The 18340-nt window shown below is 48.3% G+C and overlaps 1 long non-coding RNA gene across 1 annotated transcript; it reads left to right on the forward strand.

Annotated features, from left to right (window-relative positions):
* The first annotated feature begins 890 nt into the window (after positions 1–890).
* LOC118882295 lies at positions 891–18093 on the forward strand. The gene is made up of 3 exons (XR_005016742.1): positions 891–1035; positions 16545–16731; positions 17940–18093. It is a non-coding gene; the product is annotated as an uncharacterized LOC118882295 (long non-coding RNA).
* The last annotated feature ends 247 nt before the right edge of the window (positions 18094–18340 follow it).

Genomic DNA, 18340 nt, shown 5'->3' on the forward strand with positions numbered 1-18340 from the left:
CTGAAACGCGCCACCCCGCGGCGCGATGGGCCCCGCGACCCGCGACCGGGCGGGTAACAGACGCTCAGAAACCTGGGCGGGAGCCTGGGCGGGGCAGTCAGGTGCCGGAGGAGCCGCCTTCTTCCCGGCGGTGCCGCGTCCTGCAAACGCTCGGCGTCTCTGAGCCTAATTCCCGCCTGTGCGAGGGGGTAGCGAGCCCAGCCCCCCGGGGCTGGAGGATCTCAGGCGCTCGGTACTGGTGTCCGCAGTGCCGAGAGCGGGGCTAGTTCTTCCTCTCGCTGTGTCTTGAGGAGAGCTCGGCATACACCCCCTCCCTTGGCCTGTGAAGGGTACGGGAGCCTTCCTGAGGTCACCGGCAGGGGTCAAGGGCCAGAGGTGCTCTGCCACGTGCCTTTGGGCCCCTCTGGGTCTCAGCCCGCATGTAGAACAAGATCAGCTCCAAGAGAACATTGCTGCTCTAGCTGCTGCTGTACCTTCAACCACTTGGTTGTTTGGTGCACGGAATCAGAGGCTGACGTTGGGTCCCCGCTCCTGAATTCACCTTGTGTGCATCACAGGGTGAATGTTGACTGTGTCCATCCTGGGGATTTAGACTCCCAGAAGAGGGAGTCAGGGGTGACCCTTGCTGGGAGGAAGGGGATGGGCTGGGAGCACCACGCCCTTCTTGCCTGCTCTGAGGGGTGGGTGCTGCCCTCCCCCCCGCCCCGCGGACCCCCCAGCTCCCGGGCCTGGTGGAGGAGAGCCATGAGTGTCTCTGGTCTGTCCTCTGACATTCCGAGCGAGAGCCTGGTGGCCCAAGGCCCGGGCCTGCCTGTGCTCTCAGGCTGGGGCGGGCCAGGCTGAGCCTGACCCCTTGCAGCTCAGAGCCCCGAGGGTCACGCCCACGGAGTAGGCACCCGACCGCTGGCACAGCCTCTCCTTCTGGGGGCTCCGGAGCAGGCAGCTGTCTTCCCCTTCACGCACTCCAGCTGACCCTAGAAGGAAGCAGAGGGACGGCGACAAGTGGCCAGTGTGGTTTTCCCCCTTTCTCCCTGGGTGAGTAAGCTCAGCTTTACACTCAAACTTCAAAGTCAAGAGTGGCCGTGGTAGGCCCCGAGGGGGAGACAAGGGCGTCCAGACCCCGTGAGGGACGCACACGGGGCGGCCCAGGCTGATGCACAGGCGTCCTCTCCGCCCTGCCCCGCAGCCCCCCTTCCCCACGTCTCTGAGCCCAGGCGCCCAGCTCCCCTCACACTGCGTGTCCCGTCTTCCTGCCGGGTATCTGGAATGCTTGGCCTGCCTGTGGACCTGGGCAGTGGGCACGGCGTGGCCCCAGGGGAAAGGCAGCCGGGCCTTGAGCTGCTGGGACCCTCTCCCAGGGCTTCAAGTGTCAGGCCTGGGTCTCGTTAATCTCAGGTGCTCCTTGAGGGCGGTGGCCAAGCTCCCCAATATAGTGGCCACCAAAGCCACGCTGTTCCTCCCACGGGGGCTGGCTTGGTGGGGCCGCTGGTCCAGCAGCAAGTCTCTGCCTGTCGTGACCTGGGGTCAGCGGTCTCCCCCCCGTGCCCCGTGCCAAGGAGCAGCTGGCCCCAGAGGAAGCTAGAAGTTTTCCCATTTTGCAGATTGGAAAGACAAGGCTGAGAGGTGATTATAAAGTCCCAGGCTGCAGTTGCGTCAGGAAGCTGGTTATTTCTCCCGAGTCCCGGGATGCCCGGGGCAATGACATGGGGGGGATGGTGGGCGAGCCTGGGGCAGCCCTGGAAACACGGAGTCAGGCTCCTTCCTGGGGAAAGACCAAGGGGGCACGACCCTCCCCCGTCCCCTCGGTCAGAATCCGCCTTGAGGACAAAGCCCGCCACCTCCCTTTGCAAGTGTTTTATTTTTCTCTCTTCTAAGTGGCCTCCCCTCGCGCTATGCACCTGGTTTGCCATCTCACGGGTTCATTATCGTCCAGACTGAGCTCCCAGCGCTGGGTCTGGACTGCAGCCTGGGGACAGGAAGAAGGGAGTGGGGAGAGAGCAGCCTTCCTGGGCCGGGCTTACAGTGACAGCTGGGCCGCATGCCTGCCATTCCCCCTAGCACGCTCATTCTCTGGATATAGGGGCTGCTGGCACAGCCAGGGCCCTGGCTCCAGGGCTGGACACGCTGCTGCTTTAGGGCAAGGCCAGCGGGCCGGGCTGGGGCATCAGCTTTCCCCCTGTCCTTGCATGGTCAGGGCCCACAGCCTGCATTCTGATTTGTGTGTATTATTAGGTCCCAGGACTCCTGCAGCCCTGGGTGAGCCTCAGAGGGTGGGCCCCAAGCCAGTCTGTGAAGGGAACTTGCTCCTGAACTTGAACTATGTTTGGGGGTCCTCTGGTCTGCTTGAGATGGCAGGCCCGCCAGCTCCTGCTGGCAAAATGGAAAGGTGCCTCAGCGCCTTTCCTTGCTGTCCTTCCAACTGCCCTTGAGCCCACGATGCTTGGCAGTCCCCTCCGGCACCTTCCCTCGCCCCCCACCCCTGGGGCTCCCTTCTGTTCTATAACCTAGTTCATGGTTGACGGGGCTTTGCTGCTTTCTCTCCCTGGTGACACGGGGGAGTGTTTACTAGGGCAGTTAATGCCACGATTCTACAAGGAGGGTTAATTTTGGGAATTGGGACCACATTGCCCTGGAGGTGAGGGGGGGCGGTCCCCGTCCAGGGCACAGAGCCCCCTGACCCCCAGGCAGGAGGAATGCCCAGACACTATTTGACGATGACTGTGAAAGGGGACAAGCTCTGCAGCTTTGCCACCGAGGGGACGGGAGTGACAGGCCCCTCGCTCTCTGCCTTTGACACCTGCCCTCCGCCTTGGGGGCTCAGAGCCAAGGCCAGGCCTAGCGAGCAGGTCTGGTTTGATTGGACTATTATTATTATTAATTAATTTTTTTACAGGTAAAGAACTTCATTAACCTTTGTTTCAAACGTTATTCCCAGGCTTCTTCAGCTTACTGAGCTACAGAGAATGAATTGTTTAAGCAAAGGCTGAAAAGAGATGCAGTGTCCGGGGGGCTTGGGCTTAAAACTCTCAGAGATCTGATTTTATCACATCCGCAAACAAAAATTTTAAAAGCAGCCGTAACATAGACTAACAGCTCCTCGTAACGTGTTCAAGTTTTATCTTCTTCAGATGTTGACTCAGTTCAGCTTGCCCGGTTCTTAGAAGCCTGATCAGAATTCTCCATGGGACCTGGGTCCTCTCCATCGCTCCTGAGCCTGGCGTGAGTGCACAGGGTAGGCGCTGGTCCCGGGAGGCCGGGCCCGAGGCAGGAGCCGCGGGAGAAGCCTGGCCAAGCGGAGGGCACCTCACCCTGACCCCTCGGCCAGACCCCCTTCCCAGTGGGCGTCTCAGGGTGAGGGCTGCAGCCTTTCTTCACAGGGAGCTCCTCCCAGGCAGGCAGCCTGGCAGGCCAATCTCACCTGTGCTCTCACAGCCCTGGGTGCCCCACCTCCTGGGGACAGGGGTCCTACCTCGCACTGGGGACCCTCCTCTGCAGACGTGGACACAGCCCCCAGGGCATCTGAGCGCTCGAGGGGACAGTCCCTCATGACTCAGTGCCCCCGGGCCTTGTCTTCCGCATCTGTAAACAAGGGGCATCTCGGTCACCTCCAGGGGCTCTCTCTGCCCCAGCCCTGAAGTCCTGCCTGCCCTTCCATTCCAAAATCAGGACATGGTGGGCTCCTGAAGGCCCTCTTGGCTGTGGCAGTGCTGGTGGACCCTCCACCCTCAAGGAGGAGCTCTGGTCCCCTGGCTTGCAGCGCCCAGGCCGTGGACCTTCTTGTGTCCTCTTCCCTCTACCTGCCGGCTGGGGCCACCATGGTCACCACTGGGGTCACCACTGTGTCAGAGGGAGGAGTTGATATTTCTGCTGCCCTGAGAACAGTGCCCTGAATGGGGTAAGCGCGATATATGTGTTTGTTGAATGCATTAAGGATATATTGTTTAATACCTCAATTCGAGATTTTTTAGAAATAAACTTTTATTTTGGAAAATTTTTAGATTTGCGGAAAAGTTGCCATGGGAGCACGTAGACCCCCATATATCACACCCCCGGTTGCCCCACTGTTAGACCTTCTGTTAACCGGGAGCGTTGTCACTCTCGGGAACCAGCCTTGGAGCGATGCCGTTACCTACACTCCGGGCTTTCTTTGGGTTTCTCCTGTTCTCCCGTTGGGGCCCCCTTTCTGCTCCAGGACCCCATGGACACCACATTGCACTAGGTTATCATGTTCGCCTCCCCTGGTCTGTGAGAGTTTCTCAGTCTTATCTTGTTTTTCGTGACTTCGACAGTTTTGAGGAGTTCCGGTCCGGTATTTGGTAGAAGGTCCCTCGATTTGGGTTTCCCTGGTGTTTTTCTCATGATCAGACTGGGATTCTGGGTTTTTGGAAAGAATACTAAGAGGCAAAGTGCCCGTCTCCTCATATCACATGAGGGGACCCGCATGACACCCCTGCTGATGTGAGGGCACGTGGCTTAGGGGGTGTCTGTCAGGTTTCTCCAATCTGAGTGACTGTTTCACTTTCCCTACAATATTCTTTGGAGCCCAGGCTTAGATCTTGAAGGAGGGGGATTAAGCCCCACCCCCTGGAGTAGGGAGTATCTCCATCTATTGTTTGGAATCCTGTGTAAGGAGGCATTGCCACTTCTCACCCATTTATTTACTTATTCAATCATAATTTTCATCAGTATGGGTTTATAAATATAGTTATTTTATACTTTGGGTTATAATCCAGTGCCATATTATTTATTTTGTTGCTCATATCCTTCTGAATCCTTTGGCACTAGAAGCTCTTACGGGTTGTGTAAGACAGTAGAAAATATATATATATTGGTCTCTGCCCCTGGTTCCTGACACAGAGCTCCTAAAACCCTTGGAATTGCCTAAATGATAAGAACACTAGGAGCACCTCTTGTCTGAATACTGGTCTTTGACTTCCGTTCCTGACACAGGGCTCCTGAAACCCTTGTGATTTCCTGGGTGATAGGAGGGTCTTCTGTTCTAATGCGGTGACCCCGCGTGGCTCCTGAGTGAGGGCTGGTCACCAGCAAGACCCAGCAGGATGAGAAGCTTGGGAGTTTCAGCTCCACCTCCCATTGTTTTGGGAAGGAGAAGGGCTGAAAGCGGAGCTAATGATGGATCTCGTGAGCCTCCATAAATCCCAGTAGGCTGGGTCTTTAGAGCCCAAGGCGAGGGGCCCACAAGGTGCTGCCTTGGCCACAGGATCCTGAGAAACGTGGTCTTCACTCCTGCAGGAGGAGCCCAGCCAGGCCCCTGCCCAACACAATCCTGCCCGTCTGAAGGTGGCTGGCTTTGCCATCACGGCTGAGCTCTGCCTTCACCTTTGGGGACGTCGTCAGTGACCGGCCGCCAGCCACACGACCGGCTTGTCGCCAGCCCCCTCCTCTGTGTGGGCACAAAAAGTTCGCGCAGCTTGGGCCTGAGGTCTCGCTCTTTAAGTCCGGGCAGAGGGCACATCTGAGGGACACGTGGGGCTCAGAGATCTCAGAAGCTTCCAAATTAAAGGGAAAGGAATCTTGGCGGGAAGCACCAAGCATCTTAAGAGGCGTGACTGTAGTAAAACAGAGAAGTATCGTAACTCTGCCTTCTGCTTCAGACCTCGTGCAGGGGGCGCCCTGCAGAGGGCTCGCCAGGCCCGGGGCCTCATCAGTGCTGATCGCACAGGGAACTGTGAAGCAGGATTTAAGTCTGAGGCACGTAAGGCAAGGTAACAGGCATTTATTGGGCCCCCACCGTGTACCGAGCACTCTGCTGGCCACTGGGAGAGACAGCAGGGAAGAGGAGACATCATCTCTCCTGTCTCCTGAAGAAAGTAAGATGCACAGGAAACCACCCTGTTAATAGGGATGCTGGCCGGTGACACCTCTGTGATTCTGCCAGTTACGACCGGGCTTCCCACAGACCAAGTCCAAGGCTGCTCTCTCTGCAAGCTCTCAGGGCGCCTTCAAAGAGGCACAGCCAGGCACGGAGGGGAGGGCGCGTGCCCCAAAGCACTGCCCTGCCCATGTCAGGCAGGCATTCCCTCCAGTAAGAACCCGGGCACGACCCTGTGCCCTTCTGCTCCTGCCTCAAATAGGAGCAGGCCAGGCAAACTGGACCTCTTACCAGTTCCCTTGGAAGCAGAAAAGGCTACGGTGGTGTGATACAGAGGATAAATAACCCCCAGAGATGTCCATGTGCTAATCCCCAGAACCTGTGACCCTGGAAACTTATATGTCCAAAGAGATCACAGATGTGACTAAGATGAAGACCTAGAGACGGGAAACTTATCCTGGATTATGTGGCTGGGCCCAGTGGAATCACAGGAGTCCTTATAGGAGGGAGGCAGGGATTCAGGGTCAGGGAAGGAGAAGTGATGGGGGCAGTGATGCAGTTGCAGAAGGGGACCAGGAGCCAAGGGATACAGGCAGCCTCCAAGGAAACGCACTCTCCCCAGGGCCTCCAGAAGGAATGCAGCCCTGCTGACACCCATTTCAGACTTCTGGCCTCCAGAAATGTCAAACAGTAAGTTTGTACTGTTTAAACCACTAGGTTTGGGTTACTTGTTACAGCAGTGGTAGGAAACTAATACAACTAACTGTCTTATGAAAAATGACCCTTCCTAGGGCTAACTTCACTCTTGGCCTGGACCACAGGTTGTACAGAAGGGATGGAGACCATGTTGTAAAGGGGGATGATTTCTTTGGGGTCTGTATTAGGTACTTGACATCGACGTTTATGTTGGGTTCCCACCACCTCCACATCAAAAGCACATTTATTATACGCATCCACCTTACTCGGATGGCAGCAAACTTGCTTTCCGTTCTCTGAAGTTCTTGCTGACTTCTCTTCGGAAGGCAGTAATTATGTGCCTTTGCTATGTAGAGCCTCTTCATTTCCTGGATATCAGGATGACAACAATACCCCGCAGATAGACCCTCTGCCACCCGAGGATTTATTTGCACACGTTGCTTTTCCCTTCTAAATGACAAAGTGTCTCGAGGGAAAGGCAGCTTCGCGGAGCCGGGCACACAGAACGGTGACATTTCTGTGCGCGTGTGTCTGTGAGGGTGTGGGCGCCATGTTCTCTAAACCTCTCCAGAAATAGACGAACTAAAACTTCCGTGAGATTGAGGAAGCCTTAAAGCAACAACCCCACCCTAGTCTCTGTGCCTTGTAACTGGTTTAAGGCTGAACCAGAAATATGTCCCTCTGGGGAGGGCTCCCTGCCGACAGAACCCTCCATAAATGGAGGTCCCTGGTCATGTCACAGACACGCCACATGGAAACCAGCAGAGCTCGCGTCCCACGCCCTGCCATTCACGACGGCGCTCAGAAAGCAGCACCTGCACGTCATATAGCATCTTAAACCTATTCTCATTTTACAATTGAGAGCTGCTTCTTTGTCCCTGAGACTTGAAATATGGCAAGTCTGGGCTGTCTAGGTGCTGGGCTCCTTGCCTAGTGTGGTGGTGAGGCAGGTATTTGTCGATGCATCACTTGCCTCTCACCCTGGAGCCTATAAATCAACCTGGATTAGCTTGTGTCGTGTATACTTCTTGATTGATGGATGCTCAAGTGATTTTCAACGGAAGTGCCAAGACTCCTGGATATCCACATGCAAGAGAATGAAGTTGGACCCCTACCTTATACCAACACAAAATTAACTCAAAATCAATCATAAAGCTAAATGCAAAAGGTAAAATTATAAAAATCTTAGAAGAAACATGGCAATCGATCTTTGTGTCCTTGGAATAGGTGATAGTTTCTTAGATATGATACCAAAGGCACAAGTCACAAAAGAAATAGGTAAGTTAGACTTCATCAAAATTAAAAACTTTTTTCCAAGTTCTGTGTCTTCTTTTTTTAAAAATTGCGATATAATTGACATATAACATTGTATTCGTTTCAGGTGTACAGCATACTGATTTGATACTGTATATATTACAGAATGATCACCACAAAAGTCTAGTTAACACCCGTCACCACACAGATTTCTAATTTTTTTCCTGTAATGAGACTTTCTAAGATCTACTCTCTTAGCAAACATGCAATAGAGTCTTATTAACTATAGTCACCATGCTATACATTACATCCCCAGGACTTACTTATTTTACAACTGGAAGTTGGTACCTTTTGACCCCCTTCACCCATTTCACGCCCACCCCTCACCCCCCACCTCTGGCAACCACTCATCTGTTCTCTGTGTCTATGACTTTGTTTCTGTTTTTTAGATTCCACATATAAGTGAGATCATTCGGTATTTGCCTTTCTCTGTCTGACTTATTTCATTTAGAATAATGCCCTCAAAAGTTCATCTATGTTGTTATAAATGGCAAGATTGTCTTCTTTCTTATGGCTGAATAATATTCCATTTTGTATATATATCTCACATTTTCTTTATCCATTTATTCATTGATGGGCTCAGGTTGATTTCATGTCTTGCCTACTGTAAATACTGCTGCAATGAACATGGGGGTTCATATATCTTTTTGAGTTATTGTTTTCATTTCCTTTTGGATAAATACCCAGAATAGGAATAGGAATGGATCAAATGGCAATTCTATTTTTAATTTTTTGAGGAACTTCCATACTGAGTTCCACAGTGGCTGCACCGATTTACATTCCCACCAATAGTGCACGAGGGTTACCTTTTCTCCAAATCCTCACCAACACTTGTTATTTCTTTTCTTTTTGATAATAGCCATTCTAACAGGTGTGAGGTGATATCTTATTGTGGTTTTGATTTTCATTTCCTTGATGATTAGTGACGTTGAGCACCTTTTCATGTACCCGTTTGCCTTTTCATGTACCTACATGTCTTCTTTGGAAAAAGGTCTGTTCAGATCCTCTGCCCATTTTTCAAATTGGAATGTTTGTTTTTTAACTATTGAGTTTTATGAGTTCTTTACATATTTTGGATATTAACCCTTCAAAGTCCCAAGTGCAGGAACTTCTGTCTGTATGAAGTTGGGGTGCATAACTCTCCTGTTGTGAATGTGTTGCCAACCTGGAAGCTTTCCAAACCCCATACTGTTGGGATTTTATGGAAGCTTCCTCACATAGGCATGATCAATTATCAGCTCGGTTTCTAGACCTTCTCCCTTCTCTGGAAAATGAGGGTAGGTCTGAAAGTTGCAAGCTTCTAATCATTGTTTGGTTCTTCTGTGGTGAAGAGCCCCCATCCAGGAGCCATGGAGGTTCCCACTGAGTCATCTCATTAGAACAAAAGATGCTTCTGGGGCTCTTACCACTGAGGAATTTACAGGGGTTTTGGAGCCCAGTGTCAGGGATGAAGTCAAAGAGAAATATTGGAACAAGAGATGATCCTAGCACCATTATCACTTAGGAATTTATAAGGGTTTTAGGAGCTCCGTGCTGGAAACTTGGGACAGAGACCAATATATATATTTCTTGTTATTTCATATGTATAGAAATGCAACAGATTTTTGTATATTCATTTTGCATCCTGAAATTTTACTGAATTCATTTATAGATCTAACAGGTTTTTTTTTGGTGGAGTCTTTAGGGTTTTCTATAAATAATGTCATGTCATCTGCATATAGTGAGAGTTTTACTTCTTTCTGATTTAAATGCTTTTTATTTCTTTTTCTTGTCTGATTACTGTGCTAGGACTTCCAATACTATGTTGAATAAAAGTGGTGAGAGTGGGCATCTTTGTCTTGTTCCTGATCTTAGAGGAACAAGTATGATGTTAGCTGTGGGTATGTCATATATGGCCTTTATTATGTTGAGGTACATTCCTTCTATATCCACTTTGTTGAAAGTTTTTTTAAATTATAAATAGATGTTGAATTTTGTCAAGTGCTTTTTCTGCATCTATTGTGATGATCATATGGTTTTAATCCTTCATTTTGCTAGTGTGGTGTACCACACTGATTGATTTGTGGATGTTGAATCATCCTTGCATCCCTGGAATAAATTCTACTTGCTAACAGTTTATGGTCCTTTTAATGTATTGTTGACTTTGGTTTGCTAATATTTTGTTGAGGATGTTTGCATTTATATTGATCAGGGATATTGGCCTGTAGTTTTCTTTTCTTGTAGTACCCTTGTCTGGTTCTGGTAGCAGGGTAATACTGGCCTCACAAAATGAGTTTGGAAGAATTCCCTCCTCTTCTAATTTTTGGAAGAGTTTGAGAAGGATTGATATTAATTCTTCTTTGAATATTTGGTAGAATTCACCAGTGAAGCCATCTGGCTCTAGACTTTTGTTTTGGGGGAGGTTTTTGATTACTGATTCAATCTCTTCTTACAAGTAATCTGTCTGTTTAGATTTCTACTACTTCATGATTCAGTCTTGGCAGGTTATGTGTTTCTAGGAATTTATCCATTTCTTCTAAGTTGTCTAATTTGTTGGTGTATAATTGTTCATAAGTAGTCTCTTATGATCCACAATGATCCTTTGTGGTATCAGTTGTAATGTCTCTCTTTCCTTTCTGATTTTATTTTAATCCTCTCTCTTTTTTCTTTGTGAGTCAAGTTAAAGGTTTGCCAAATTTGGTTATCTTTAAAAAAAAAACAGCTCTTAGTTTCATTGATCTTTTCTATTGTCTTTTTAGTATTTATTTTACTTATTTCCACTCTGACCTTTGTTATTTCCTTCCTTCTACTAACTTTGGGCTTCATTTTTTCTTCTTTTTCTAGTTCCTCAAGTTGTAAAATTAGGTCAGTGTTTGAGATTTTTCTTGTTTCTTGATGTAGGCATTTCTAGCTATGAACTTCCCTCTTGTAACTGCTTTTGTTGCATCCCATAAATTTTAGTATGTTGTATTTTCATTTGTCTTGAAGAATTTTTAAATTTCTTTTTTGAGTTCTTCTTTGACCCATTGATTGTTCAGTAGCATTCATTTAATCTCCACATATTTGTGAATTTTTCAGTTTTTTTCTTATTGTAATTATAGTTACACACAGTTTTATACCATCATTGTAGTTTTATATCATTGTGGTCTAAAAAGATGCTTGATATGATTTCAATCCCTTAAACTTTTTTTTTTGGTGGGTCTACATTTATTTATTTATTTTATTTTATTTTATTTATTTATTTTTTTATAAATTTATTAATTTATTTATTTTTGGATGTTTTGGGTCTTAGTTTCTGTGCAAGGGCTTTCTCCAGTTGCGGCGAGCAGGGGCCACTCTTCATCGTGATGCATGGGCCTCTCACTGTCGTGGCCTCTCCCGTTGCCGAGCACAGGCTCCAGACGCGCAGGCTCCAGACGCGCAGGCTCAGTAGCTGTGGCTCACGGGCCTAGCTGCTCCACGGCATGTGGGATCTTCCCGGACCGGGACACGAACCCGTGTCGCCTGCATTGGCAGGCGGATTTCTAACCACTGCGCCACCAGGGAAGCCCTACATTTATTTTTAAATAATTATTTCTTTCAATCCTTAAACTTATTAAGACTTGTTTTATGGCCTAATATATGATCTATCATGGAGAATGTTCCATGTGCAGTTGAGAATAATCTGTATTCTGTTACTTTTGGATGGAATGTTTTGTAAATGTCTGCTAAGTCCATCTGGTCTAACTTAAGGCTAATGTTTCCTTATTGATTTTATGTCTGGATCATCTAGCCATTGATGAAAGTGGAATATTAAAGTCCCCCATTATTGTATTGCAATATTGTATTGCATTATTGTATAGCAATCTATTTCTCCCTTAGGTCTTTTAGCATTTGCTTTATGTATTTAGGTGCTCCTATGTTGGGTACATAAATATTTACAAATGTTATATCCTCCTGTTGGATTGAACCCTTTATATAATCCCCTTCTTTGTTTCTTACTACAGTTTCTGTCTTAAACTCTATTTTGTCTGATGAAAGTATAGCTATCCCAGCTTTCTTTTGATTTCCTTTTCCATGGGATATCTTTTTCCATCTTTTCACATTCAGTCTGCATGTGTCCTTACATCTGAAGTGAGTCTCTTGCAGGTAGCACATAAATTTTTTTTCTTCCATTCAGCCAATCTATGTCTTTTGATTGGAGAATTTGGTCCATTAACATTTAAAGTAATTACTGATATGTACATACTTGTTGCCATTTTGTTAACTGTTTTCTGGCTATTTTGTATTTCCTTTGTTCCTTCTCTTGCTCTCTTCATTTGTGATTTGATGATTTTCTGTAGCAGTGTGCTTAGATTCCTTTATCTTTTGGCTATCTACTATAGGTTTTTGCTTTGTGGTTACCATGAAGCTTACATAAAACAATTTATATTTATAACAGTTTAAGTTGATAATAACTTAAGTTTGAATGCATTCTAAAGATCTACATTTTTACTTTCCCACCACATTTTATATTTTTGATATCAAAATTTACATCTTTTTATCTTGTGTGTCCATTAACAAATCCTTGTAATTATAGTTATTTGTACTAGTTTTATCTTTTAACCTTCATACTAGCTTTATAAGAGATTAACCCACAACATTTATAGTATTTGTTAGATTATTCTGAATTTTACTATATATTGACTTCTACCAGTGAGATTTATACTTTCATATGTTTTCCTGCTACTAATTAGTGCCATTTTGTTTCAGCTTAAAGAAGTCCTGTTAACATTTCTTGTAAGACAGTTTTAGTGGTGATGATCTCCTCGAGCTTTTCCTTGTCTAGAAAACTCTTTATCTCTCCTTTAATTCTGAAGGACAACTTTGTTGTGGAGAGTATTCTTGGTTGCTGTTTTTTTTCTTTCAGCCCTTTGAATATATGGTGCCACTCCCTTCTGGCCTGCAAAGTTTCTGCTGAAAAATCTACCGATAGTCTTATGTGGGTTACCTTGAACATAACAAGCTGTTTTTCTCTTGCTGCTTTTAAGGTTCTCTCCTTGTCTTAAACTCTTGACAATTTAATTATTATGTATCCTGGTGTGGGTCTTTTTGGGCTTATCTTTGGAACTCTCTTGGCTTCCTTGATCTGGATGTCTGTTTCCTTCCCCACGTTAGGGAAGGTTTCAGCCATTATTTCTTCAATGAAGTCTTCTGCCCCTTTCTTTCTCACTTCCCCTCTGGGAGCCCTAAAATCTGAATGTTGGTCCACTTGATATTGTCCCATCAGTCCCTTTTGCCATCTTCAACCTTCTTCATTCTTGTTTTCTTTTTGCTGCTCTGATTGGGTGAGTTCCAACTGCCCTGTATTGGAGTTCACCGATCCTTTCTTCTGCTTCATGTAGCCTGCTGTTGAACCCCTCGAGTGTATTTTCAGTACAGTTATTGTATTCTTCGGTTCTATGATTTCCTTTGGTACTTTCTTATATTTTCCATCCCTGTTGAAATTCTCACTTTGTTCATTCATTCTTCTCCTAAGCACAGTGAGCATCTTTATGACCATAATTTTGAAGTCTTATCAGGTAAATCACTTATCTCCATGCCATTAAGGTCTTTTTCTGAGGTTTTATCTTGTTCTTTCTTTTGGAACATCATCCTCTGTTTCTTCATTTTCCTTGACTCTCTGTGTTGGTTTCTATGTATTAGATAAAACGGCCACCTCTCCCAATCTTGAAGGAGTGGCCTCATGTAGAAGATGAACTTTGTTGCTCAACCCTGCCCTAGCTCTTGGTTGTGTCTCAAACCTTTGTGATTGTCCAGACTATCTACTTTATTCTTAGTGGCTCCCAGCAGTTGAGGCCTGTCAGTGTCCCAAAGGAGAGGACCTCTGTCAGCAGGCTGATTGGAAGCTGGACCCCCAGGCAGGAGGTTTTAAAGTATGTAAATATATCTCTTCAAGGGAAGGCTGGGAGATGGGCATCCTTCTCTGCTCCCTCTGCACTGAGCCTTGGGTAGCAGCCAGTGAAGAACTGTTTCTTTGTTTGCTACCATCCTGTTGAAGCTGTGAGCACAAGCCCTACTGGCTACCAGAGCCAGGCTATCAAGGAATGTGTCCTCTGGGCAGCATACACAAAAGCTGGGCACCAGGCATGTACACAATCTCCTTTCTTGGAGACACCAATGACCTAGGGCAGGGCAGAGGGCGAGCTTGAAGGTGGCACTGACCAGCCTCCCTGGTCTCTGGAGAGGATTGCAATCAGCCCCTAGACACCAGTTTAATTAGAAGTCTGCCCCTCAGGCTAGAGCTGTGGAGGTCAGCTGAAAGGCCCCTTTCACAGAAAGACTGGGGGTGAGTTTCAATCTGCTCTGTGCCCTGGGGGCAGTTGGTTAAGAACTGTCTCTGTTTGTTCCATCCCATGGGACCTATGAACACAAACCTCCCTGGCCCCCAGAACCCGGGGGTCCAGGGGCATCCCTGAGCAGCAGCCACAAAAACCAGGGTACCAGATGTAAAAACCAGGAAACCAGATGTGAAAACTGGGCCACCAGATGTTACAGCTCCTCTCTGGGAGGTACATGCACTCTGGAGCATGACAGAGGGCAGTGTGTGGACAGTGTCTGCCCTTCAGGTCTCTGGAAAGGATTACAGTCTCCTCAGCTGTGTGTTATTAGGAGCCTGCCCCTCAGCCTGCAGCTATGAAGATGAACTGATAGGCCTCCTTCCTGGAGAGACAGGGCCCTCAGTCTGCAGCCTCTGCTGTGCCTGGGGTGGTGGCTGTTTAAAACTTTTTCTCCATTTGTTACAGTCCTGTGGGACCCACGAGTGTCAGCCCCACTGGTCAGCAGAGACAAGCAATCAAGAGATGTCCCCTGGGTGGCAGCTGCAAAAATTGGGGTGTCAGATGAGGGTGCAAGCTCCCCTCTGGCAGATACTGGCAGCCTGGAGTGAGGCAGAGAGAGAGCAAAGGTGGCCCCGCCAGCCTCCAAGCCCCCAGATGTGGATTAAATTAGAAGCCTGCCCCTCAGGCCGATGCTTTAAAATGAACAAACCTCTTTCACAGAAAGTCTGGGCCCTTTTCAGTCGCTGTGTCTGTGTCAGGCCCTGGGGAGGGTAAGTTCATGCTGCCCCTTCAAGAACTGTTTCTCAGGTCGCTGTAGCCTCATGGGTCTTCTAGATGCCAGCCCCATCAACTTTCAAAGCTAGATGTTTTGGGGGCTCATCTCCCAGGGGCAGGTCTTGAAAGTAGGGGTGCCAGGCGTGGGGTTCAGACTGTTCGCTCTTCAGGGAGCAGCTTGGGGATGGGAGTTCCCCCCTGATTGTGGGTCAGCACGCTGGGTGTGGGATGTATGGTGAGACTGTGTCTCAGCCTCTCCTACCCGCTTTGATGTGGGTTTTTTCTCACTCACCCAATGTATAGGAGTTATTTAGCTAGTTATGGGGTTTTCCCAGAGGAAACTGTTCCATATACAGCTGTCAATTTCGTGTGTCCATGGGAGGAGGTGAGTTCAAGGTCCTCCTATGTGGCCATCTTGAACTGCAACTTCAAAATTAAAAACTTTTGTTCTTCAAAGGACACCATCAAGAAAGTGAAAAGACAACCCACAGAATGGAAGAAAATATTTGCAAATCATATATTTGATAGGAAACTTGTATCCAGAATAGAGAAATAATTCCTAAAATTCAACAATAAAAAACAAATAACCTAATTAAAAATAGGCAAAGGATTTACATAGTCTTTTCTCCACTGGGGGGGAAAAAACAAGCGGCTAATAAGCACATGATGTTCTGGAAACGTGGATCAAAACTGCAATGAGGGGCTTCCCTGGTGGCGCAGTGGTTGAGAATCTGCCTGCCAATGCAGGGGACGCGGGTTCGAGCCCTGGTCTGGGAAGATCCCACATGCCGCGGAGCAACTAGGCCCGTGAGCCACAACTACTGAGCCTGCGCGTCTGGAGCCTGTGCTCCGCAACAAGAGAGGCCACGATAGTGAGAGGCCTGCGCACCGCGATGAAGAGTGGCCCCCGCTCGCCGCAACTAGAGAAAGCCCTCCCACAGAAATGAAGACCCAACACAGCCAAAAATAAATAAATAAATTTATATTTTTTAAAAAAAGCCAAAATGAAAAAAAAAAAATGCCCCAGACAATGCCTGGGGCATCAAAGAGGTCAACACCCCAACACCGACCTCCTGGGCCTGCCTACCTGCCTTACTGCTTTCAGAGGCACAGTTTGGGGAGGGAAGCGGGTGTAGCTCCATCTTCTCACCAGGAGCTGATCTGATCTTAAGAGGCTTCCATTGCCCACACCGGAGACCTCACAGACCACAGCTCAGTCCTCAAAGACGACTCAGCTGCTGAATCCTCATAAAGATGCACCAGGTGATGCAGTGAGGGAGGATTTTATGAGAGAACCCATGGAAAATGGGCTTGAGCCTTTAACATTTGAAAGATTCTTTCTGCCTTGTTTATTAAATGCTATGCTAACCTGTCCGATATCCTCTTAAATCCTTTGTATGGCAGTTCTAAAAGGGCTTTCTCCTGTTGGTTGTTTGTGAGCACAAACGTCCTGTCCAGAGTGGGAGGCTCAGGGAGCCCTCCCATCACCGTGGTCCCTTAGAGCCCTACGAGGACATTCTGTTCGGGTTCGCACCACAGCCCCTCACGTCAAGGGCCCCAAGAAGGAGCCTTGGGTCCCCTAGGTCTCAGTACAGAAGGCACACATGGAGGGTGCCCCCTGCTGACGGGGCCCCGTCCCTGCTCACCAGGTTCTGGCCCCTGAGGTCTGCTCCAGGCCCTCCAATAAGCCAGTCTCTCTCCTGCCTTAAGGCCTTTGCTCGTGTTGTCCCCACGGCCTGTGGCCCAGCCCCGAACCTCTGACCTGTTGCTTCCTTCATTCTTCGGAGAGCAGTTGAATCTCCACACTGCAGAGGGCCCCGGATCTTCTTGAATCAGGTAAGACACTCAGACACAGAAATGACTGTCATGAAGAAGGATGTTTTTTATACCGAAGTTCCCTAGAAACAAGAGGCAGGATGAGCTCTGCAGGGCCACACGGGGAAGCACCAGTTTGATCAGGAGGCAGGGGGAATGGGGGGACCAGGGGCAAGGGCCTTCATTATGGTTTCCGTGGGAAGCAGAGGGCAAGCCGGGGTCTGCAGGCTCCCCGAGTGCTGGGCTGGATCCTTCAAGGGACTCTGGGTGTGGGGCTGTCCCTAGTTGTGTGGTCAGGAACAATTAGTGCAGGTGATGGGGACCCTGCGTGTGGGTCACGTAGAGGAGCTGGTCAGTGGGGCGGGCTCTGGGTTGGCTAGTTTGCATTTGAAAAGTTCACTCCTGGGGCGAGTTGTTCCTCTCTCTGGGAATAGGCAGTCCCTCCAGATGCTAGAGCCTCAGAATACAGAAAATAGGGCCCGTGGTTACCACAGAAGCCTTCCCAGGGCAACGACGCCTATTGTGTGTTCTTTCCTTCTTTTAATTTTATTGGAGTACAGTTGATTTATGACATTGTGTTAGTTTCAGGTGTACGGCAAAGAGATTCAGTCATACAATGTCTATTGTATTTTCTATCGGTTTCCTCCTCTAGATACCAGCTCTGGGAAGGGGCCGTGTCTGTCGTTTTTACCCCTGTATTCCTAGTATCTAGCAGTTTGTAGATGCCTATTAGTTAGTGAATCAATGAATAAGTGGATGAAATTATGTTTGCTTTGGCAAACTCTGAAATTTTAAGGTCTACTTAACGAAGGCCCTAATTGTGTGTGCGTGTAATTTTTTAAGCGGGACATACTGGTCTCAGGGGCTGACAGTCCTGAAACAGAGACGGTTCTTCCCCTGCTGTCAGATCTCCCAAATGTTCTGACAAATGTTCCCACCCACGACTTAGTGATAAAGTGTCACCTGGAGAGGAAACCGTGGGATGAAGGAGGCAGGTGGGCACACCTGGAGCCCACGTCCTATTTTCTTACCAACTCCCCCCCCTTTTTTTTTTTTTGCATTTTTTGCATTTTTTTGCTTTGAAAGTATCAAGAGAGCGGGAAGGTTGCACTTTGGCTGAAAGGCTATGTTGTCTCCAGCTGACTTGTTTTCTAGACCAGGTCTCTGCTGGGAAGTATGCTGGTGCTAATTCCTGCAGAAGTAACTCCTGACCACATAACCCTCCACAGTGGCCTAATGTGTAGCTGGTGTTACCCAAACATGGACGGATTCCCCTTGGCTGCGGAGCCAAGTAAGTGATTTCTGCGACTGGAAGAAAATGAGGACTCAAAATAGGTAGGTGCCAACTGCAAGCTGCGGGGGAAAAAAGAAGAAATGAATAAAAAAGTGAAGGGAAGGGGCTTCCCTGGTGGCGCAGTAGTTGAGAGTCTGCCTGCTAATTCAGGGGACACGGGTTCGAGCCCTGGTCTGGGAGGATCCCGCATGCCGCGGAGCAACTGGGCCCATGAGCCACAACTACTGAGCCTGCGCGTCTGGAGCCTGTGCTCCGCAACAAGAGAGGCCGCGATAGTGAGGGGCCCGTGCACCGCGATGAAGAGTGGCCCCCGCTTGCCGCAACTGGAGAAAGCCC

This window comes from Balaenoptera musculus, chromosome 16 (assembly GCF_009873245.2).
Source record: "Balaenoptera musculus isolate JJ_BM4_2016_0621 chromosome 16, mBalMus1.pri.v3, whole genome shotgun sequence".
In the NCBI taxonomy this organism is placed as follows: domain Eukaryota; kingdom Metazoa; phylum Chordata; class Mammalia; order Artiodactyla; family Balaenopteridae; genus Balaenoptera; species Balaenoptera musculus.